Source organism: Aplysia californica, unplaced genomic scaffold (genome assembly GCF_000002075.1).
Source record: "Aplysia californica isolate F4 #8 unplaced genomic scaffold, AplCal3.0 scaffold00091, whole genome shotgun sequence".
Lineage (NCBI taxonomy): Eukaryota > Metazoa > Mollusca > Gastropoda > Aplysiida > Aplysiidae > Aplysia > Aplysia californica.
In genome coordinates, this window is record NW_004797361.1 from 749,530 (window position 1) to 757,641 (window position 8,112).

An 8,112-nucleotide genomic window follows, 5' to 3' on the forward strand; every position below is an offset into this window, starting at 1 on the left:
CCCCACACACACACAATACATATATCACATACACTCTTACACACACGTACGGGGGCTCTCGTGGCCTAGAGGTTAAGGTGGTCACCTCTCATTCAAAGGTCCCGGGTTCGAATCCGGGTAGCGACCGAAATATTTTCTTCTCTAAAATTGTCTCCTTACACCTCCTTTCCTGCTCTCTTGCATGCAATGTTCTGCTTTCGTTTCCACTTTCTGCCTCCACCCCCTCACCTCCTTTGCCCCATCCTCTGGTCTCTTGACTCTTTCTGCAGCTTTTCTACTCCTTCTCCTTGGCTGTTTTCTTTCAGCCACACCCCTGACCTTCTCGTAGGAAAGATCTACACCTAGCCTTCTCGGACAAGGGCGAAAAATTTTGGAGGGCCTGTGTGCAAGTTGCGCACGTTAAAGATCCCTTGGGGGTCTAAACCCGATAAGAGTAGGCTTCGGCCGCCACCCGAGCAAAATTCAAAATTTTCTACCAACTGAAAATGTTTAATGTGTCCCGCGCGCTCATATTATTATGACCTTAGGCTCTGGCCACATTGCGAGCAGAGCGGGCACAGCAGTGCGGAGCTGTTTGGGGCGCTAACATTGGGTGCCCACACTGCAAGCAGAGCGGATCGGGCGATGCAATGCAACGTCATATTATGTGGCATTATATTTTCATATTAGTTTCAGTTGCCCATGGATAGGAAATGATTGGCGTTATTTGTCCTGGTCGACGAGGAGACTCAACAGATTAAAAGCAAGAAAGAAATGGGTGCACCCGAACATCTGACTGCAAATTCTCCCATTGATATCTCTGAATAAAAAGAGGATACAGTGAAAAAAGGATCGGAGTAATACGAGGGAGAGGCATCTAATTTCTTTGTAAAATTCCTTATTAATTTTCTCTCATGCTTTATCCAGTTGTGGTGAATGGGAAAGAGGAACATAATAATAATCATAGAATCCTCAGCGTGTTTAAAAGCAAATCGACGATAATATCTGAGTTTTGCAATAAACAGAGAGTTGTAAACACGTAACTAAACTCACGTACACACGCATACGCGTGAGCTCTCTCTCTCTCTCACACACACACACAAACACACACACACACACACACACACACACACACACACACACACACACACACACACACACACACACACAGAGAGAGAGAGAGAGAGAGAGAGAGAGAGGGGGGGGGGGGGTTGGCGAAGGGAATGTTGGGGCTAACGATGTGGTCGGAAAGTATAATTATGTTATTATATAATTGAGAAGAGATCATGTAACGCCTTATGTGGAAGAAGAGTTTAGAGTATAAATTAAATTCATAGTGTAGCGACTAAGGCCTAGTTACTCGACACCAGCCTGCTAAAGTAACCCAGTTAAACGAATGTTGTTTTCTTATTAATTCGTGCATGCGTATATAAAGCGCTTGTAAATAAACTTAAGATCTTATTCGTCTGTGCTTAGTTCACAACCCGACAATCTGTCAAGTCTCTACTATAGTTTATTCTGCTTTTCATCACCCTTTTCTAAGCTGTCACGTACTTTCTTTTTTCTTTCTTATTATTGTTATTGTCACTGAATGTTGTGCAGAAGGGAGAAAATTTCCAGCGTTTTCGAGCGCAATCAAATCTGGTTTATTTATCTTAGCTCGCAAAGCTTGAAAATTTACTCACGTCTGCATGCAGGACACGCATGAGCACGCACACTAGATATATCTATTCATTCTTCTCTAAAACATGCCCTTTGTGTACACTCATTCATCTCTCTATCTTTCTCTCGCCCCCCCCCCCCCACACACACTTTCTCTCTCTCTCTCTCTCTCTCTCTCTCTCTCTCTCTCTCTCTCTCTCTCTCTCTCTCTCTCTCTCTCTCTCTCTCTCTCTCTCTCTCGCTCTCTCTCTTTCTCTTTCTCCCCTCTCCTTTCTCTTTCTCCCCTCTCTTTCTCTTTCTCCCCTCTCTTTCTTTCTCTTTTTCGTTCTCTATCTCCCCCTCGTACACCTTTCAGCCCGGGTTGTCCTCGCCAAATTCAGTCGGAAGCCCGCCTCCTGAATAATCTTTAAAAAAAACAACAACAACTCCTCCTCCTCCTCCTCCTCCTCCTCCTCCTCCTCCTCCTCCTCCTCCTCCTCCTCCTCCTCCTCCTTCTCCTCCTCCTTCTTGTTCTTCTTCATTTTCTTCTTCTGTTGTTGTTTTTGTTGTCGTTGTTGTTGTCACCATTATTAATGACAAAAGAAGAACAACAGCAACAACAACAGTAAAAAAACAAAACAACAACCCACAAAATAAATACAGAACAGGGATGCATATAGTTCGAACAAAAACCACAGCAACAATACCTGAACCCTGTGTCTGCCTGACACATTTTTGGGAAATAACAAGACAATAATGTTCTTTTTAAAAAAAATTGTTTTTTTCAAATGGAAAAACCAGGACACAGCCATTGCGCAGAAATTAGCCTTTGTTGTGATAACTGACTTCCTGTGCTGGTTCCCGATAGGAGTTATGGGTCTCCTGTCTCAGGCTGCGGTTCCAATCCCAGGAAAAGCGAATGTGGGGGCGACGATCTTCATCCTGCCTCTCAACTCTGCCCTTAACCCGTACCTCTACACGTTACCGGCCGTGGGGCAGAAGCTAAAGCAGTGGCAGGCAAAACAGGACCCGAACAAGGCAGTTTCTCCAGGTTTCAGGCTTAGGCCCACAGACCTGCAAAAGAGAAACATGCCCGGCGGCTCAAGGCAAAGCGAGTTTATCTGCAGAAGGAGCTCCGGGTCTGCTTGTGACACCGCTGATGTCATCAAGTCCAATGCTTGTCTTTACAAGCTCCGAGCCTGGTTATAGGACGGGGGATCACAAGAACCACTGTGACAGACATCTTGTCTCGCTTTTCAGATGAACAAACTTGTTTCACAGTAGATCAATAGATGAGATGAGATAAGAAAAGATAAGATGAGATAAGATAAGGTAATATGAGATGAAATGAGATGAGATGAAAAGAGATGAGATGAGACGAGATGAGATGAGATGAGATAAGACATAATCGTACGCAGGAGACCCGAGTTCGATTCTCAGGTGGGGTGAATTTTTATCGGGTATCCCAGTCTTTTTATTGGGATGTTATTGTTATTGTATCCGTTTGAATACCTCTTGTACTATTCTTTTACCCACTTTACTTTTTCTCGTTTCTCACCTTGTCTCTTTTTGTAATGTTCAAAGTTTCTTAAAGGCATCTCGATTCGTAGACGTTTCATGTACCATAATATTGTATTCTTAAAACTACTGTTTAGTACACTGAGGTTGTACGTAATGATGTCAGTACAAAGAGACGATTTGAACAGTCAGGGACTGACCTATTAGTACTATTATTATGGAAAGAGGCTTCAAAATGGAATTAAGAATTACAATATGATGAAGACTTGGCCCAGTGACAGAATTATGCAATATATCATGATAAAGAGATATGTGCACATCCTGTACCTTTTCATTATTATGGAAACTTTATTTAACCCTATCCGTACGCCCTGGGGTCATTTTGTACCCCCGCGGTAGTATTCTTCACATTTTAGAATACTTCTAGTACGAAGATCTCTTTGAAACTTTCAGTATTTCTCAAAAAATCATTTTGACAGACTGCTACGCAAAGCGTACGAATCGGATTAATGAGGAAATTTCCTCTTTGTTGAAAGTGGTGGCACCGAGTTCCCCTCGTCGTATGGATACGATAGTAAAACATGACGTACGGATAGGGTTTACAAATGAGTGTTTTATGTGATGTAATGTGGATCAATGGCCTTAAACACTGAATAAACGAATTGCTTCTTTCTTACTTATTTACTTACTTACTTACTTATAAATAACAAAGCCATTTAATAATGTAGATCATGAAAGAAAACTGAAGTCAAGGGAATCAAATTTTTAAATATTTTATTGACTATCCACATTGTGAGACACAGATACCAATTATATCCACAAACTACTTGGGTGACGGTAAAGCTCACTGAGAGCAAACTAAACCATTCTCCCAGCTTTGAAATAAATCATCATCAACAACCATGAAAAGGTGAAGAAAAAAATGTACACCTGTGAAATGTTAATGGTGGGGAAGGAAGTAGAGAATATTTACATACATCATGTACAAAGTGAGAACCTCAATGATATTTTTGTGTAGCGATATAGTACACTGTATTGTAGTATGAACAGAATACGGGAAGTAAGGCAAACTTAAACTTAGACTAACATTTCATATGGTTTTCCCATTTGTTTATTTATATGTTGCTAACCAATAGGTCGCATAGCTGCCAACCAGCATGTAAAAAGTGTATAAAATACGTTATTCGGTGTCTGACTATGAAAGTTCGTTTTCATATAGGTAAATGCGTACTGCGTATTCTCTACTATCTAATATTGCTCCTCCCTGACATGCCGATGTTGAAAAAAAGATTATGAACTTTCAAGACTGGATTTGTGAATAATGATGAGAAGAAAGTCCATTAGCTAATAGGAGGAGAGATCTTTTGCTGCAAGTGTACTTTGAATTACTTGAATTCATAAAATGCAGAAAAGGATGTGGGTGAAGGGTTTGAAGGGGGGGGTTAACGTGGCCAACGTCCAACGTCTTAACCCATCATCTTGACCCATGGTCTTGACCCTTTGCATGTGTAGAGTTTGTTATTTGGTTTTGAAATGTTGGCAGCTATGAGGTCAATATTTTTACTGAAAATGAAATTGGTGAAAGAAAAGAATATCAGTAACAACACTAGTAAGAATAAGAATAAGAAGAGATAAAAAGCTCAAAAACAGATCAAATAAAATAAAAAATTTCATATTCATAATAATTTTAAAAAAAAACAACCTTTAGAACAACCATGTTTGACCTCTGGTAGACTTACCTAACCGTTACAGGGGAAGCAATTCAAAGACAAAACAACTCAGAATCCCAAATACCAGGTGAAGTGTGCCTCTGGTAGATCATACTTCATTTTTCTTCCTCTGTTATTTCTGTCTATCCCAACTATCTGTCTTGCTTCTTCCCTGCACCAAAAGACCATTATTCTGTCAAGTACTGGTGTCCGAGGTGTAGCAGTAAGGGAGCTTTGCCATCGCATGCAAAAGACCCGAGTTTGATTCCTCAGTGTGAAAATGTTTTTATCGAGTACGTATCTCAGTGTTTCTACTGGGTTTTTGTAGTCCTCTCCTCTCAGCCCAGGTTGTCCCTATTAGGCAGGGTCAAAGCCTGTCTCCTAAATGATCTAAATTGCGCTGATGGGGATGAAAAAAAAAATTAAGAAAAAAATTATTTTTAAATAAAGAATCACAAGTCTCATCATATAGGAAGGAAAATTCAACATTGAGTTTATGTAGTATAGTTTACAGCAAGTTTAAACTACATTGTAGTTCTCATGACAAACAGAATTTTTCCCTTGAAAAGTTCAAAGAGTTGTAAATAATCTACAACTGAGAATGAAGTGTACAAACAGTAACTGCGAATTCAGACCAAAGATCCACGACCGTCAGTGTCTTACCATCACAATTTATTTCTTCCATCTTATGCTAATGTTCAGACCTAAGTCTCACATCCGCTCGTTGGAGAGACTTGATGGTAATCCGTGTAGTTTGCTTTATGGCGGCCATAAAATTTCTGCCTTCAAGCCCCATGTAGCAGGGCGAGTGCAGCCAGGCTAGTTTTTCAAACCCAATTTTTGTCGAAATAGTTAAATCTTAAATCATATTACATACAATCCTGGTCAAACTTTGATACAAAAACATATCAAATGTAATAGAATTTGACCTTAGTTTGTCGATTCCTAAAAAGTTACAAAAATAGATCAGTCGTGTGACCTCAATTAGCCCACTGCCAAAAAACCACTCCAACGAACCAAGTGGTGTGGTATAAAGTATAAACACGATGACCTCAGTCAGCTACCATTCGTTACACAGATAGACAGATGTGGGTCTTTGATCTGAATATGCCTTAAAACTGCAAAAAGCGTTCGCCATCATGAAGTCACGGCTTCTGCTTGGGTCCCACTCGGGTCGGCACACAGAGGTGGGATAGGGGTCGGGTTGAGCTCCCCTCGCAGGAATTTGTCCACAAATTCTGTCGCAATATTTGTAGTGACCTTGACCTCTGAGCATGTGTAGACATTTTGTTCTGGACTGTCCAGGATGACAAGCAGTGGGCATGTGTCGTCCAGATCAGCAAAATCCCGAACGTTGTCGGAAAACTCGTCCTGAAAAGCACAAGAATGGAAATTTAACAATTTTCTTAGTTTTATATTAAATTTGAGACCAACTGAAGGTATTCAATAATATAATTCACAAATGTCGTAGTTGTAGTATTTGTATGGTAGGCTTCTTTCAATACATCCTGGTGTTAGGCACTGAGCACACTGCACGACTGAATGGCCTAGTTCTAGTCAGTACCTTTACTTTCAAAACTGCCCATAGATGCAATGATAGATATACCCCATCATTGAAACAGTCCTATATAGAAAACAGTCTCTGAGCAAAGAGGAAAATTGTATAGTGAATGAGTCCCACACTCCCATAGCCTCTTCTCTTATACTTCTACAGTGAATGGTTATGGGCGATATGAAGTTGGCATGTGGATTCAGCCACTTCCACAATCCATAAACATCTATAGAAAGAGATAGAAATCTTTCTGAACTTCTAATTTTCCTTACTTTGCCACTGCATAGGAGAAGTTCAGTGGAATGACCCCCCCCCCTCCCCCAGGCCCCTCCCCCAGGCATCAGACTAACCTCTCCAGCTGCAAAAAAAAGAACAAATTCTGCAGATTTCCTTTCCCTGCTTCCCCCTCCCCTCCCCCCCCCCCCCACACACCCGAATGCCAAAACACTGACTTACCTCTCCAGCTACAAAGAAGAACAAATCCTGCAGATCTCCTTTCTCCGCCTCTTTGTGAGCAGCCTCAGACAACACAGCTCTGCCTTGCTTCAGGCCCGCGTCAGTTCCATCTGTAACCACAGGACACAGGGATTACTAACAACATGGGAATATTATACAATAAAACAGTATTGAGTCAGCTTGCTAAATTATTACAGAATATAGAACATCTCACGGGCCAGCCGTTCAAATGTTCTTCTTAGCCCACAATTTTGGAGAAAAAAAATGCAGTTTCGTAATCTGTGATATTGGTCGCATATGTTTAAGAAATATTTTTTCGAAATTCAAATTGTTAATGTTAAAAAAGCAAGAAAAAATACTCAGTATAATTACAATTTGTTAAAGAAACAATTCTTTCTCTCTCCTGAGAAAAATTTGGACCCTGGGCTCAGTCAGTGCACCTGTTTTGTCTGTCTGTCTCTTTCTATGTGTCTCTCTAATCATATAATATATACAGTCGAACCTGCCTTAACGGAAACCTGTATAAAACGGGAACCTGTCTTAACGGAATCTCCCCGCTCCCCCCTTGATATTTTCCTCTTTAATTACCTGTAAAAAACGTAAACCTGTCCAACGCGGAAACGGAAAGAAAAATCCGCTCCCTTCCGAGGGTTTCACCTGTCTAAGACGGAAAATGTTTTGCCCGCCCAGCCCTGATTTGAGGCAAAACTCGCAAGTTTGGTTCCGTTGGCTCTAAACTTAACGCAATGGCCATGCCGCTGGGCAAGGAAGGGGAGTAGGGGTGCAATTTGGGGGTTGATGTTACCCATCATGTGAGCCCTGAGCGATGCAAATGGTCAGTGTAGTGTGGGTGTGAAATCTCACGACTGCCCGTGAGAGTGCTCGAGTAGCGAGCCACTTCGGAAACTTTCCTGGATAGCCAGAAGCCAAAGGTGTGATATTAGATTGACCAATGCCTGCCGCCCTGATCGTATGGCCAGCCGAGAAAAGAGTTCCTCGAATCGTTGTTACAATGATGACAGTGAGGGGTGGCACTGGTGGGTGGGGCTAAGGGTGGAAGCAAAGGAGATGTTCAAACGTTTCTGTTTTTAATTGGTCAAACAGTGGTCCTATGAAAGGCAAGCACTGGTGGTAATTGGATAAGTAAGACTAACGCATGTCATTATCAGACAGGATAGCAGTTGAGAGGTGTGAAGTTTTGACCACTGCTTGTCGATCGGACAAGCGATCCCTGATCCCACCGGCTGGGCCTTTGAA

At 41.6% G+C, this 8,112-nt stretch overlaps 1 long non-coding RNA gene across 1 annotated transcript; it reads right to left on the bottom strand.

The window, feature by feature from the left end:
• Nucleotides 1-3,895: 3,895 nt before the first annotated feature.
• On the bottom strand, nucleotides 3,896-6,977 carry LOC101848505. The gene is made up of 2 exons (XR_220285.2): nucleotides 6,856-6,977; nucleotides 3,896-6,218 (listed from the first exon to the last, which is right to left on the bottom strand). It is a non-coding gene; the product is annotated as an uncharacterized LOC101848505 (long non-coding RNA).
• Nucleotides 6,978-8,112: the final 1,135 nt, after the last annotated feature.